The sequence below is a fragment of the Corvus brachyrhynchos genome, unplaced genomic scaffold (genome assembly GCF_000691975.1).
Source record: "Corvus brachyrhynchos isolate BGI_N302 unplaced genomic scaffold, ASM69197v1 scaffold115, whole genome shotgun sequence".
NCBI classification, from domain to species: domain Eukaryota; kingdom Metazoa; phylum Chordata; class Aves; order Passeriformes; family Corvidae; genus Corvus; species Corvus brachyrhynchos.
Window position 1 is genome coordinate 14300873 of NW_008239553.1, and position 15922 is coordinate 14316794.

Consider the following 15922-nt stretch of genomic DNA (forward strand, 5'->3'; position numbering starts at 1 on the left):
GCAGGGCCCGGGGGCAGCGAGACCCGGCACACGGGTGGGAAGGCACGGCACGGGCCAGCCAAGAGGTGGGCCTTCGGGGGAGTCGGGAGTTGGCCAACAAAGACTACCAGGACCTACCGGAAAAAAATACATATTTTTCTCTTCAAATTAAAGGGTAAAGCTGTTGTAAATAAGGGGTGAGAATGCCACTGAAGTGCTAAAAAAAATGCATGGGCGCATCGATGCGCACGGACATCCTTCCGCCCTCTCGGCGGTACCGCCTGGGCGGCCCCTCAGCCCCGGAGCTGCAGCGGGCGCGGGCAGCGAGCGCGGCCCTGCCAGGCAGCGGCACTGCTGTCTCTGCTCTCTTACCTTGCAGGTGAGTGCACCAGCCTCAAAACATGAAATTCAAGTGGTAACAATATTCAAGCAGTCAGGTCTTCTGCTTCTTGCGCACCAGAAAGCAGCCCAAGGGAATACAAGATACCACATTTCGCCTTAACCGGGCCAAACCAAACCCGGGCTGGCAGTGCAGCTCCTGCACGTCCCTGACTGCCAGAGAGACGCTGGCTTTCTCTCTGCCCTTGGTCCGGCAAGTCATCCGGGGCAACTGGCAGGACTCGAGTTCGGGCAGTCTGTTGTTTTGATGTTTTCTTGCTTTCTTAATCTTGATAAAGGGACCAGACAAGCAGAATGCTTATGATATGTACATTTTTGTTTATAACTCTGTTCAGTTCAGTGAGGTGGAGATAGTAGGTGGATATTATCCTGTGCTAAATGTGTATAGAATGAAAATAAGCAGCCTACAACCTTCAATCCAGTTTTAAGAACAAGAATATTTATGAGACTATGACATTTATGAACCTAAAGAATATTTATGACATTAACCAAAATCAACTAAGAGGACACTTTAGGAAGGCTATATCTGGGTAGTGAAAATCCTGGAACTTTTGAAAAAGAGAACAAAATTCTTTTATTGCATCAGTTGTCTTAAGTAAACAGTGTACCAAAATGAGGCTTCATATTAAACACCATCATTTTAATGGTTTTCAACAGAAGGAAATGGAAAACATTGGTGAAATTAACCTGACAGATGAGGTAGCAGAGCTGCAATTTTAAAAGTAATATCCTTCCACAAGATCCAAGAAAAATGAAACAGTCCTGTGTTTTTCTGTAGGCTCCTTATTTTATTTTCTGTTACTTTGACTGGCAAGCCCAAATATTTTAACATGAATTTTATTACTGAGGAAAACAACACGATTATTTAATGAAGATTATGTTGGAGATGCATCTCATACCTCTAATAGCATAATACTAACTTGAGAAAAAAGTTTATCCAGCTGTTCTTATTAAAAGCTCAGTAGATCAACAAGAAAATTATACATTTGTTTTTTCCCAGTGGTTTTTTTTTAAATTAGCATTCACAGAAATTAGAATTTCTGCAAAGTGTTTACCTTTACTAAATCTAAAACTTCTGATGAAGATTCCAGTGAAAAAATGTAGACACTAGTCAGAAATACATTCCGTTTCAACTATATCTGTGTCACTATTTTACCATTTTCCCTATTGATGGTTATTGTGATGTGAAATGTCTTTGGACCCCATGAACTAAATACTGATGACAAAAAGGAAAGGAAATTACATGAGCATGTCGTTCTGGTTCATTTGGTTTTGAAAATATTTTCCTCCTGAATTTACTGTGTCAATTCACACACTTGTTCTTTACACTCCAAGTATCTTTACTTACATTTCAGTCTACCAGAAGGACTGAATTGCAAATTTAGTCCAAACCTCTGAATGACCCTTTTTAAAATACCAATCTGCTAAACAGTGTCACAGACTTGCCTGGAGGTTGTCATCAAGGATAGCAAATCTCTTGGGAAGCCTGAAATGCAGGATGCTTGCCAGACTAAATACTATTTAAGATTCTTCTGATTTGTGTAAATGTAATTATCATTAGAGCAGTTTCAGGGATAGTTATTAAAAAAAGAAGGAGTGAGCACTAAGAGGACCCTACTTGTTCCCTGACAGCATTACCTGGAGTTACCTAAACAACAGACTGTGGTTCCATCAATAACTTGACTGTTACAGACAGGGAGAAAAAAGACTTGTTTTTCTTTCCTATGTAGTCATAGTATAGAAAGGAACTTGATTATTTCTTCATAGTGGCTGCAGTCCTTTACCCCTACTAAAACTAGCAATGCAATGTTTTCTACAATAGGTAATATGTTATGGGGCTTTACAATAGCTTCCCACTTCTAACTTGACAGAAACAAAATTATTATAATCCCATGTAAACAGCCTTTCAGTAGTATGTCATATTCTAGTTAAGCCTGACCAGTACAGAATTTGATCTGTGAGAAGAGTCCAGTGTAAGTGGCACAATTGTCCTAAGAATAATCAATAAGGATTTATGCTGAAAAATAAATGGGGTAGATGTCATCTTCTGGGAATCACAACTGAATAAAAGTAAGAACAGGAAATACCTGAACTGCAGGTCCCATGTGAAAAAAGAGAAACATTACAGAATGCTTTTCTTGGCCTTCACTAAACAGATGCTTTCTCTAAAAGATGTTCCTTAATTAAAAGAAAAATACCAGTATTCCCTTGATTTAAAAGAAAATAAATCATAACTGATACACTATAGACTACTTGCTTTCAGGTTTGAATTATCTACTTCACGCATGTAGATTATATGGTTCTCTTATTGTAAATCTCCTTAGCATCAAGAATATGGCATCAAAGAGCACCTTCAGTAACCTTAGAGGCTTTTTGCTCCATGTTTCTGATTTAGGCTGAAGTTGTTTAGTGAAGATTGAAATTTTGTGGGCTCTCCTCAAAGAGAATATAACATTATGTGTCCCACACACAGGGATTCATGCAAAAATAGATATGGTTACTTCAAACTTCAAGAAATATAAATAATTCAATTTCAAACTTTAGAGAACAAAATTAAGTACTTGTGCTCACACTTTCAATAGGAAAAGAAGAAATAATCACAGTTTACAGGAGGGTCTCTTTGCACCTGCAGTTCAGTTGCTGCAGTCCATCATCTCTATTACTTTTGAAAGTACACTATTTAAAAAATGTTGAGCCACACTTACAAAGAACTCTGAGTGCTTCCTGTGCTGTCTCCTTGCCTCAGTCTCAACCAGGGCTGGAATCTAATAACTCGGAACTAGTGATTTCCTGGCAGAATATTATATTTCAGCTTACAATCATTCTTTCTGGGAATTGAGGTAGTGCTGTGGAGAGCGCGGAATCCCTAACTGTGCAGGCTGGATTAGATTTACTCTAATCCAATGTTTAAAAACAATATTTACCTTACTTTAGTGGAATTTTAGCCATTTCCTTTATTACCTTGATAATACTTCAGAGATAGTTCTAAATCTGGATGGGAAGGAAGAAAAAAAAGTCCCAGGGAAAATTAGAGAAGTCTATATAAACATGAGTTTTTCCAGCATTCTGATATATACATGTTTATATTTATATATGTATATAATATATGATCTATTATGAAGAAATAGTTTACTGCAAATATTTATATAAAGCATGTTGTCACTAGGGATTGCATGCTATTTGATATATTCTGTTCTCATTATTGAGAAAGTACTGGTGCTTTTCTAATGTACTGTTGATAAGAAGGCAACCACAAGGTTAATCTTCCAGGGTTCAGCACTCCAAATGTCCTTCACAAGAAACAGCACAAAATGCATTCATATTTTTGTATTCTTATAATAGATCGATATATATGTAGCAAGCACCAAATTATTTTCTCCAGTCCTGAAACTGTTTGACTGGATGCAGCTTGGAGATTTATGAATACCACTGTAAGGATCAAAGTTTGTTGTCACCATGTCTGTTTAACACAGGCAATTATTAAAAGGAAGGAGAAAACTATTTGTGCCACAACTTGAACCCTATAATAACTCAGAGTTCTATGTTTAGAACAGAATAAGGAATTACAACACACAATATTTTGAGGCCTTATTTCCAGTCATTTTATTCCATTCAGGATTTCAAATAGAAATCCTAAGCTGCCACAGGTTTTGTTTTTGTGTGAACAGTTCTTCCACTAACAGGGCAGAAATTACTTTCAGACAGGAATCATTATTTAAATAACACATGATTCCACCCAGTTACAAATACACTGGCAGAGCAAGAAAATTAAATTGGGGGGAAAGGCTTGGCATATTTCATCAGTTCAAATAATTATGAAATAAAGTTCTAGAGGATCTGCAAACCCAAAAGACCACAAAGGTCACTTATCCATAGCTATTTATTCTGCTATGCTTAATGACAAGTTTTGCAAGCAAACCATTTGGTAAGAGTTTCATCCTGAAGAAATGAAAATAACAATAGTAAACTTAGCAGTTATATAAAATCATATATGTTTAAAGAGACATGCAATTTAAGTGATGAGGTTTTTCCTCAACGAAAAAACCCTTCTAATTGCTACTGAATGGAAAAGAGAGGCTGCTCAAAGTACTTGGGGTGATTCAAGTTCCCACCTTTCTCAGGGGTAAAAAAGAGTTCACAGTCATTATTCAAAATACAGAGAATCATATAATCAGTCTTAGGTCTCTGTCCAACCTGGGATTCATTTGTTCTTGGCTCCTTGTTTTCAGGATGCTCACTTCTCTTCTGCAAGAGGGAAAATTAGATCCACCTTCATCCCTGTAATGCTTACTGGCCTGAATCCCCACACTGTCCCTTTGATCTCACACTTAAAGCCTCTTTGAGGCAGTTCCCAGCCTGTCCATGTATTTCTTTGGACAATATTCTTTCATAACACCTGCTTTTGGCAATCGCCTTGAGTAAAGCTGAGGATATAATTAGGTACTCCATGGACCCTGATATGCAGGAGATCTACATACCCCCTTACCAGGATGGAAGAGTAATTCTGAAATTAAAATAATCACAGTCTCTGGGGTTTTAGAAAATGTGGACTTTGCCTAAACTTTCTATTTGGCCACAGCTTTCACAAGACATTAAGTAGCAGTGGATCCATTAAAAGCATGTTTATATCTTCTATATAAAGAAGTGAAGACCTTCAGAAGACCTCTGAAGTCAAAGTAGGAAGACTTAACTTGTCAAGTCTTTCCAGTTAGTTAGGAAGTTTTATTCATATACAGACTTCATCATTACCAATACTAGAGAGCTCTAGAAAATACAGGAATTAAGCAATACTGTCAAGGAACTAAAGCTGTACTTCTCAGATCTTGATGATTTATAAATAATAATAAATCTTAACAGTATCAAAGCTCAGGGGAAATGATATTTAATTTCCTTTTGTTCACTATCTTTTTTTTAGGATTCCATGGAAAGTTATGGGACACTCACCCCAACTTTTGGAGACCCAGCATTCACCATTTCCGGAGACCATCAGAGACCACAGGTGGAATGTTGAAATAAAGCAAGAAAGAGTTTTCTACTGATGAGATGTCCAGACAGACATGACTAAAGAGATGAGCAGCCACCCATATCCTAGGTATGAGGTGCCATTGTTATATTACCCAGCACAGGGGAAGTTCATCCAATTTGTTTAATTAATTTTAATACTTACAATTCATGTTAATTATTTTTCCCCACCTCAATATACTGTGACCTGAGAATTTTTTTAAGAGAAAAGAATCATTAGAATACTCTCAGTAATATTCTAGGGAAAAAAGGAAAAAAAGAGAATAAAATTGAGAAACAAGTTCTATATTGTTCCACTATATGTTTCACCAACATTCCTTTTTCTTTAACCTTTTGGACATTAGGCACTGTCTTTATTTTAAATTAATTCCATTTAACTATCAGCTAAGAGTAATTGTAGCCACATGTATCTTCTGTGTATTGCCCATAAGAGAGTGGAAGAACAGGGGGAAGGAATGGGTCACCCAGCCTTCCTTGACCAAAAGATCAACGCAAATATTAAAACTAGCCTTCTTCATACTGAGGGTGGCAGAGCACTGAAACAGGCTGCTCAGGGAGGTTGTGGAGTTTCCCTGTCAGGAGAAATACAAAACCCACCTGGACACGTTCCTGTGTCACCTGCTCTAGGTGACCCTGCTTCAGCAGGGGTATTGGACTTGATCATCTTCAGAGGTCCCTTCCAAATCTGACTACTCTATGATTATGTAGTATCTGAAATACAAGTGTACATTTTTTTCTGTCTTACAGGTTTTTCTCCCTTAGTTCCAGTGCAAATATGTCTTTCAAACCATCTGGAAGGCTGAGAAACAGCTGACAAAGTGAGTTTTCTTTTCTGCATAAAATATTTTAGAAAAACTGATTTTGTTTCCATTTACTTCCTTCATGCAAAGTAAGGATAGATAACCATCCTTCAGAAAAATTCCAGCTGTGTTAGTTTGAAGGTCATCTTTTGAAAACTATGTGTAGTATGTATCTTGTATGCTTCTATACACAATTATTACTTTCCTTGGTTTTGTTAGCATGTCCTATCAACCGCAACTCCTGTTTTGCTTGGCAAGCCTCCCAACAGTCAACAGACGTTTTCTCCCTCTTATTTCTGCCCTGAGCAAATGACTTCCAAATGATATCATATCTCCTAGAACATAGGGTGCCTCCTTTCATTCCGGGGTTCTCTTCTGAGCCCTGGTGTTTAGAAACTTGGTAAACAAAAAGGACCCTTTTTCAGAGACCGTGAAAACTTTGTGTCTACAAAATTATACTACGGACCACCAAGGCCAACAGATAGTATAGCCAGCCAGGCTTACCTCTAAAATGTGGAAAGACAAGTGTCTTAGTTATGAAAATCTGCAGTTCATAGTGAGTTTGCATGGCATGCTTCTCTGCCCAATAAAATAGATTCAATTTACCTGCTGGAAAGCTTTATTTCGTAAGTTATTTGGTGCTTGCCACATATTGTCTTACAATTGCCAGTAAGAGCCACTAGCATTCAAAGAATATGTATAGATCATCTGATGCTACTTCCTTTCATAATTTCTTTAGTGGAGGCAACATATGAGATGGAAAGAAAATCAAGAGTTCTCAAGCTTGGGCTGAGTTGAAATATCACAGTTAAGTCATCTAGCTTTTTCATGCTAAAGGTCTAAAAATAAAACAGGAATTTTTTCAGAATTAACCTCCTAGACCAGATTAAAAAAAATCAAGATGGTATTTTTCAGTAGGCACTTATTGCTGTTATGGAACCTGGACATCTTTAAGACTCAACTGAGCTCTCTTTATTCACCTGGAAATCTCAGTTAATTAAAAGTAAAATTTTGCAATCACTGTGTTTTAAATATGTGTTTGATAAAGTACTGTAGATACACTTTCAGGAAAGGACGTATTTATCAGCATTTGAGAAGCACATATTTCAGTGTACATTTGAACAATAAACTTGTCAGCTGGGTAGGGCATATGATCTGCATATGCACTATTTGCTTAAGAGTTGGACTCAGTGATCCCTCTGGGTCCCTTCCAACTCAGGATATTCTGTGACTTCTGTGACTTCTGTGACTTCTCTCTCTCCAAGCAATTTGCAGTTCTGAAAACGTGATCTGAAAAATGAGCACACAGGAGGAAGGAATTCATGAAGAAAGAAGGGTTCTGTATATCTCATATCTTACTCCTAGTTTTCAACACAGAGAGTTATGGCTGTTCAAACCAGAATACTCCATTCTCTAACACAAAGTTACTCTTCCAGGCTGTCTGGTGTTAGCAGGTCTTCTTATAACCCTTCTCAGAACTGGCCTCTCCCTGTGCAACATGTACCTTCTGGCCTGGAGGTCCAAGTGCTCAACATAAAGCTTAGACAAGATGAGGAGAAATCCTTCTTCAAGAATTTTCCATTGCCTAAGATTGTCGGCAACAGTACAATGCTGCCATTTCAACTGGTAGGGTCTTTCTGTCTCTGAAGAGTTCCTGTTCACTGAATACAAAACCAATCTCTAGCAGGTACACTCTGTGACCTTATATTTGACTTTGTTTTTAAAACTTTTTACTGACATTGGCAAATCCTAGCCACAGTCCTGTGAGTGATTGACATATTATGAAACCAGAAAAAGGTGCAGAAAAATTTAAAAATTACTTATCCAAACCACTGAGACAGACAGCATTTCAGGTTTAAAATAAGAAGCAGAAATTCCTGGATGTCAACTGCGTAATCAACTACAGATTCTCTTCAAATAATACATACAGAATACAAAGGCAAAAGTAAACTTTGTAAAAATGTGTGTTATTATAATGTATTCAGTGGGCATCCATAATGTTTCAATTTTTCACAGGGGGATTTTTGATGTCGGTAAAAATTCAGTCCATCCAGATGAAATCCTGTATCTGCAGGAGCAAATATAAAAATATATGTCATCTATCAGAGAGTAATCTGCTCATTGATAATTTTTGGCCTTAAGAAATGTAGTCATTTCTGAGAGCAGGTAAAGTTCTGACACATAAGTATGTTCAAGGAGAATCTGATAGGAAAGTAAGCTTCCTACAGGAAGTATTGTGTAATCAGAAAGTGAAAAGCTGAGAAGCAATTAAATAATTCAGATTTCATCCGCTTGATAATTGACTGTATCAGATCAATAGAGACTTACTGTAAGCTCAGGAACAGCAGAAGGTTTTCTAAGACAGCAAACTTGGGGTTGTTATCAGTAACCTTGGCCTGGTTGCTTCCTTTACCCACACCTAAGGTGTGGAAAACCAGCCTGGCAGCTTCCAAAACAGTGTGGGTTTGGCATAAGCTCATTCTGTGGTGTGGAGTGGTCCCCACAAAGAGCAGCTGTCTGACCGTCCTTCCCATGGCAGTGGGACCATCAATCCCTACTCTCCAAGGTCTTTCCCTGTAACAGACTTCCTGGACATCTGTCCCCACACTTCCTGTGGCAGGACCTTCCCCTGAGACAGTAAAATTCCTGTTTTTCTACATGGCTGAGAAGCATTGGGCCAGTTCTTGTTGGGAATCACAGTTTTTAATGACCAGTAGGTGGTTACTTTAAAAATCATTACTATTATGAAGGGCCTATATTTTTAATCCCAGAGATAGAATGGCACAAATGTAAGGAAAACCACAAACTGATCAGCTTGACTGACTGTCTCCACCTTTCACTATGACTGAAATCTTAGACTCCAGCTTTACTGCTCTTCAGGGATCTCTGACACATCTTTGAGATCTACATCAAATTAAACAAAAAATTTGTGAGCACAGACCACCTACACAGAGTTAAACCCTTTGAAATTAAGTACTTCTCTGATGATGCAGTGTTGAAATTCTTACTGTTAATACAGCTTAGCTTCTTCTGGATTGCAAATTCTCAATTTTATTTAGCATATAAAGCTAAAGCCCAGCATCAGTCAAGCCATTTTTCACTATAAGCAATAGTTCTTCCATTTGATATACACTAGGAATCATCTCTCGGCAAGATTTTCCCCCATCATTAGGTTTTGCTCTCATAACAGAGCTGTTGGATTTGAAACAAAAATGTGGTTCTCTAACCACAAAAATCCAACAAGGAGCACAAAGTAAAAGAATCCTTAAAAGGCTCCTGTTTTTCGTTTTGATTTTAAATATAGTATTAGTAAAGTACTTTTAAAATTAGATATGTCAGGAATCTACAAACAGACCACCTAATATAAATGGAATGCAGCTTAAAATCACAAGTCTTCATATGCAGGCTTCATATGCAGCTACTTTAAAAGTATATTTTGAACATCAAAAATAGAAGGATGAGGAGAAAAGTTATATACCCCTATTCCTTCCCATCTGCTCTTTGTAGAAAGTGCTGGCGTAATCCTTCAAAGGTTTGGTGTATTCTGAAGAATTTATTACCTTCATATCCATTAAATGAACTGCAAATTTTACTAAAGTTTTGAGCTAATGTATTTAATAAAATAATGGATCTCAATAAAATGAAATTACCATCCTTTTAAAGATACATTATATATTTTATTGTGACTGATCCAGAATTAAAGTAAAAAAACCCTGCACATTAGTTTTTTAATATGAGTTTAGGTCTCCTGTGGTGCTTCCTCAACTTTTTGTTATGGACATGAAGTGTTACCACCTCCTCAGTCATTAAATCACATGGAAATTGCCATTGTGCTTGATAATCTACTGGCATATGTTTCATTATGTTATATTCTAGAAGAAAACATGTTACTGAGAAAGACACAATGCTTTCTACAAATGCATGTTTGATGAATGTTTTTTGGCAAATCAAATGAAAATCCCAGGAATTTTGATAGCTTCTTTTCATTCCATGACATTCAAGGGTTGCTTTCTAATCATCTGGGACATTTCCAAAAAGTGCACAGTCACACAAATCCGTATTTCTGAGCTCACTGACTTTAATAGAGCTACACAAAAAAAAAAGAAATGGCCTCTTTTTGCTAATAAAATGCTAGCAGATAAAAGAAGGAGTCATATGAAGTAAAAAAAAAATCACTGATTCAAACTGTACCTTACAGTGTGAATTTGTCCTCTGCAGTGTTTTCCTGATCCACTTGGCCAACAAGTATGAAATAGTGAAAGACTTGCGGGACAGTCATGACTACATCTCAACACCCTCATTCCACTCAGAAAATGCCTCTCATTCATAGAAGAAAACCATGAAGGTAGCTAGGCTCAGAATTTGCTGTGTATAACCATCAAAAATGGTCCTGCAAAGAAGTGTTGATAACTGTGACAAAAAATATTTAAATATATAATTGGTGTTGTACCAGATACATGATCCATTCAGTTTTTTCTCAGACAGAGGTTTTCTTAGTTGGAAGATTTCATTGCCCAGATAACTGCTTTATTTCTTCCAATTTCTGCCTCTCATAGGCTATCTAAAATGCAGAGCAATGGCACTCTGCCATGCATCTCGGCTTATCACTTCCCCATCTGTCCAAATCAGGTACCTGTCCATACTAAAGTGAAGCTTTTCTCTGTTGCACATCTAGATTTAATTCTGAAGGAAATCCAAGGCTGTGGATAATGGGATGTGCAACTGCATCTGACTGCAATACAGAATCAAAATGCTGCTTCGGCATGTGTCCATCACCAGCTTAATGTGTGGCAGGAAGTCCTGGACCTCTTTCACAGTGCCTCTGTAGCTGCTGTCTCTTACAGAGGCCTCTTGCAGAGGTCAGACAGATCCTGTCAGACACTGTTCGGGATACCATTTGTCAAAATTCCCTAAAATCTTGTCAAAAATATAAATTCAATTACCACTCATGGTGCCACTAATGGCCCTATTTCTTAACAAAACCAAGCATTGAGCTTTCTCTTTAATAGGTAGTCTTGGCTATTGAATCAAGTTCACCATGATTGAACCAGTTATAAATAATCCTCCACCATGTTCTCACTGCAGACAAATGCTGTTTCATGTCTGACTAAGACGCCCAAATTAGGCTCTACCTTTGCTGACCTGACTAGAATTTTTGCAGTTTAATATCTGCTATCAGAAATTAGTAAGTCTTTCCTTTTTTCTGGATCTAGTATAGTTCTGCTTCCAAATTATTTATAGGCTACTTAATCTATTTCTTCATTCTCTGAAGAAAACATTTTTGCTTGTTCACAAATGTACCAGCAACTTCATTGTGTGCCCCATAGTTCTCAAATTGTGAGATATATAGTAAAAAATAATTCTGTCGTTAAGAATATAGTACAACCAAACAACAGCACTCCTGAACTGTCCTAGATTTTTTTAATCAGAAATTTATTACAATTTTGTCAATGAGACTTGGAACTCTCTTTCCTGGCCCGTCTGTTCTTGAATCTTGCATTGTTCACCTATAGGCTTTGAAATCTCACAAAATGCATCTGTTTGTATCCCATGCCATGTCTTACATTTTTCATAATAATTTGTCATTTCATGTCACCGCCATCACTTCTGCTGTAGGAACAACTGGAGGAACAACTAAGCAAGGTTAGAAAATATTTAAGTAAACAGTCTGATGTACACTTTAACTAGACACACTACCCTAGAAAAAGGAACAAAATCGGAGAGTTTTACCCATATAGCTCAGCAAAACCAAAAGATATCAAGGACAGAGGCAGACTTATGCACAGCTTTCTGTGTGTACTCCCATACTCCGTTTACTTCCATGAGCACTTCCAGGACAGAACTTCAATGTCTACAGAAACTGCAAATTTGGAAATATGCAATGATAGTCTCTACAACAGAATCATCTTGGTCAGGGCCAAACAGCTCAGCCTGAGTCTTAGTCCAAAAATGAAATCTTTGACCCCTTCCACACAAGTATACACATATACAGCTGTCAAGGCTATTATCTAATCTCTTTACCTTTCTACATTTCACAGTTTTGAGACACATTTGGCTTCTTGGACAGGATCTTACTGAATATCTATATCATAAACAAACCCGAAGAAAATGTAAGGCTTAATTTTTATTTTAGGGATAGCCAATAGAAAGCATAAAAATATGCTTTCTTCAATATTTAGACGGGTGCCTAAACTCAGGGAATAAAAAGTGTAAGAAATTTTCCAGATGGACTAAAACACCCTGTTACTTGTTTAGAATCTCACAACACAAACACTTCGGCTCTAACAGCTGCCAGAATGGGTGTGTTTGTGTGTGGTGCACGCATATGTGTGTGTATCTCTCTTTCTTGCTCTGTCTTTTCCTATTTTTGTAGAGTCTGCTCTCTGGCTTTACTTTTTTACAGCAGTTTTTGCCAATCCAAAATATGTAGACACTAAGTTAAATCACTCATTTTGTTTATGTGGCAACAAGTTCAGACTTCTTGCCGAAAAATGTTCTTGGCTTTGGACAAAGCAGGCTTTGAGATGCTTCCATCTGTTTTGAATACACCACAAATCGTAGTATGGAAACCATTGCCCGCAACTGGTAGCCAATTTGCTGAATAAACCTATATTAAAAAAAATAAGTATGATTCAACTTCAGACTGTTTTCATATTTTTATATCATTTAATTTCAAAGGAATCTACTCCTTATATGGAAGAAGTTTAAATACTTGTGAATTTTCTTACTGAGAAGAGGGTCAAGTAAGTAACAAAAATCAGTTCTTTTAAATTTATGAATTGGTATTATCAGTGAGGGGAAAAGGTTTAGGCTCTTTAAGTTCTTATATGGTACTTTTCATTATGGGGCCTGAGCATTGTTGCAAAGCTAATCTTTCAATCTCTCATTAATTTTACTTCTTTGTATGTTCTACTACTGCTTGAAGAATTTGAGAATTTGTGAGTCAACAGTATACAGTCTTGGAAAAAGAAAGACATTCTCTGCTTTGCCTTTTGTCTGTTGTGGCAATCTCGGCACATCTTTTTACTCTTCCTCATCTCTCACTTCCATTTTGACTTCCAGTGCTAGTTTTGGAAAGGGACAAGGTTTTGTTTAACACCATGTAGACAGCACCAGCAATAAGGACTCCCAAAAAAAATTGTTTTCAAACACAGCTCCTTTGGACTCCAGAAGATTATAATCATAGAATCATAGAATATCTCAAGTTGGAAGGGTAAAAGGATCATCAAGTCCAATTCTCTGTTCCTCAGAGGGAGTTCTATCTTTCAAGACAGTCAGCAAAATGTGATTTGTGTATACTTGTGTGTGATTTTACATGAAAACTAACTACAGGATTTACTCTAAAGATCAGAGTAGACACTGCAGTAAAACCTTGAGCAATCTTTTCAGATATATCTTGCAACCCACAGCACTGGTGCCCACATTCTGCTTCTAAAATCAAGCATAGCATGGGAATGTACTCTAATTTATCTACATTATTCAAAACTGAGTCTTTCTGATAGTTGTTTCTGTCTTATGTTCCCTTCCAGGCATGGTCTGTTTCCAGAGCTACAGCAAACCAAAAATACACAAAGCCCAGAAATCAAGAGCTAGGAGCAAGGGATTCCATGACTGTTGTGGTAAATTGCCTGTGATCAAATGTTGTGGCTGTGTTCCAAATTTATTGCAGAAGAACCTGGCTTAGGAGAACCAGTGATGGTGAAGGCACCTCATACTGAAGCATCTAGTAGTAATTCCTAATTTTACTCCAAGGCAGATGTGATATAAATGATTCAGCTGAGCTTGAGAATGTCCCGAAGTTTGACCCTATCAATAGAGCCAACTGCATTGTTGAAAATACCAAGCTGCAAGCAAAGGCTGACATGTAACAGAGCTGTTAATAAGTACAAAACATTGGTTTCTGTATGAAAAATTTAAAATATACCAGGAGAAAACTGGAACAAGAATCTTTAATATAGGCTTGCAGTCATTATCAGTCAGCTCCATCAGACTTTATGTTAACCTCCATTCTTTTACACTTAGCCAAAATTTAGAATTTTATGAGGACTGTGTGTATTCAGTAAAGAGAAAACAAAATCCTATTCCTTCATTTGGATCAATTTTTACATGTTTTAACTCAAAGATTCCCTCTTATTCTATCTACATGTTTTTTATGTTTGCTGGTGTTGTAGAGTATAACCTCAGATAATGCAGAAGTAATATCTAAAGGTATGCAAAATTAAATCTTTGAGGTGATAATGCTAACAATTGACCTGTGATGCTAGCTTCTACTCTTTTCTATGTTTCTACTTCATCATGTCTCCTAGTGTTGCCTGAACAAAAACTCTGAGAAGCAAGAGGCAGCTTTGCTCTGCACCTCGGTTAGAGCTGCTCCTCCCCTCAGCAGAGTGCACGACAGAAGGATGCTGCTGCATGTGCAGAACAAGTGGCAGTCTGTGGTGCTGTGAGGAGCACGAGGTAGGTAAGGGCTGCATACTCTAAAGACAGAAAGGAGAAAAGATCTCATTCCCTCTACCATGCCCATGCCAAGATATCCGTGAAAGAACAGACCCAAGGAATGTTAGGATAACAATTCAATCCCATTCACAAACCCTCATCATCTCTTTCACCTTTGGGCAAAATATTTGTTGGTATTCAACACTTGTTGATCCTTTCAGCTATCAATATTATTACAAATTTAACTGATGAGATCTTTCATTGTTAATCTGCCAGTGCTGTTACAGTTTGCTCCCTGGGTGGGGACTTGGCTCTCTTTAACTTTCCAATAAATAACACTTTTTTAAAAATATTTTTTGTAATTTCTTCCAAGGACAATAGCTCATACCTTAATAGCACCAAAACCATGAAGAAAGGAACTAGTAATTAAACCATTAAACCCTCTCACTTCTCTGAATTTGAATAGTATGGGTTAGAGAGACCAGAAAGTATTCCCATACAATGAACGGATTCATTGACTCACTTATTTTGGACCATGAACATCACATATATAAACTTTGCACAGTTTAAAGCATAGCTCAAACCCTTTTGCCTCTGTCAGTATTGGTACAAAATGACCTAACATCAGTAACTTCTCAGCACAGTAAATCTCTCATGCCATAAAAAGAGACTTTCAAATGACTTCTCAATATGCTGCAATTTACACTTCTTCATCTCTGACTATACCTCAGCAGACATCACTGCTTAAATCTCCAATTAGATATATATCAAAGAAGGCATCTTTCTGCTATATTCCTTGATTTTTATTAACTTGATGAAATCCTTGGAATCTCTAACTTTACTGAGTCATTGCTCCAGTTTGGCAGTCAGCTGGATCTAGTAGTCTGATCCGGGAGCAGGTTGAGGCTCTGGTGTTTACAACTATATCCTTATAAGGCATCTTGGTTCACTTCCAGTCATTGCTTTTTCTATAAAGCTTTCCTATTTCAGTGAATTATTTTTGCCATCAAACCAAGAGCTCTCAATGCTGATAGTATCACAATGTTATTGGTAAGAAATAACATCTCAGATCTTGACTTCTATATGCCACCCCAGAGTGAGAAGTGAAGAATCCCTCTTTTCTTCCCCATAAGCAGATAGCTGGAATACTAATTACAATATAGGCTGAGCACAATGTACAAGGAAAGCCTAGCCCCTGGGCTCTAAGCAAGTTGTCGGCTTGTGCTCACTCACACAGTGCTCCTCCACAAACCTGTTTTACAAAACATATCCTTCACCCAAACCTG

General features: G+C 37.5%; 1 long non-coding RNA gene across 1 annotated transcript in view; it reads left to right on the forward strand.

The window, feature by feature from the left end:
- Positions 1–6: 6 nt before the first annotated feature.
- LOC108448597 overlaps positions 7–15922 on the forward strand; it is a 27753-nt gene continuing 11837 nt past the window's right edge. The window contains exons 1-5 of the long non-coding RNA XR_001864552.1: positions 7–358; positions 5294–5470; positions 6148–6218; positions 13730–13819; positions 14507–14657. This is a non-coding gene — a long non-coding RNA (uncharacterized LOC108448597). The remainder of the gene's footprint in view (positions 359–5293; positions 5471–6147; positions 6219–13729; positions 13820–14506; positions 14658–15922) is intronic.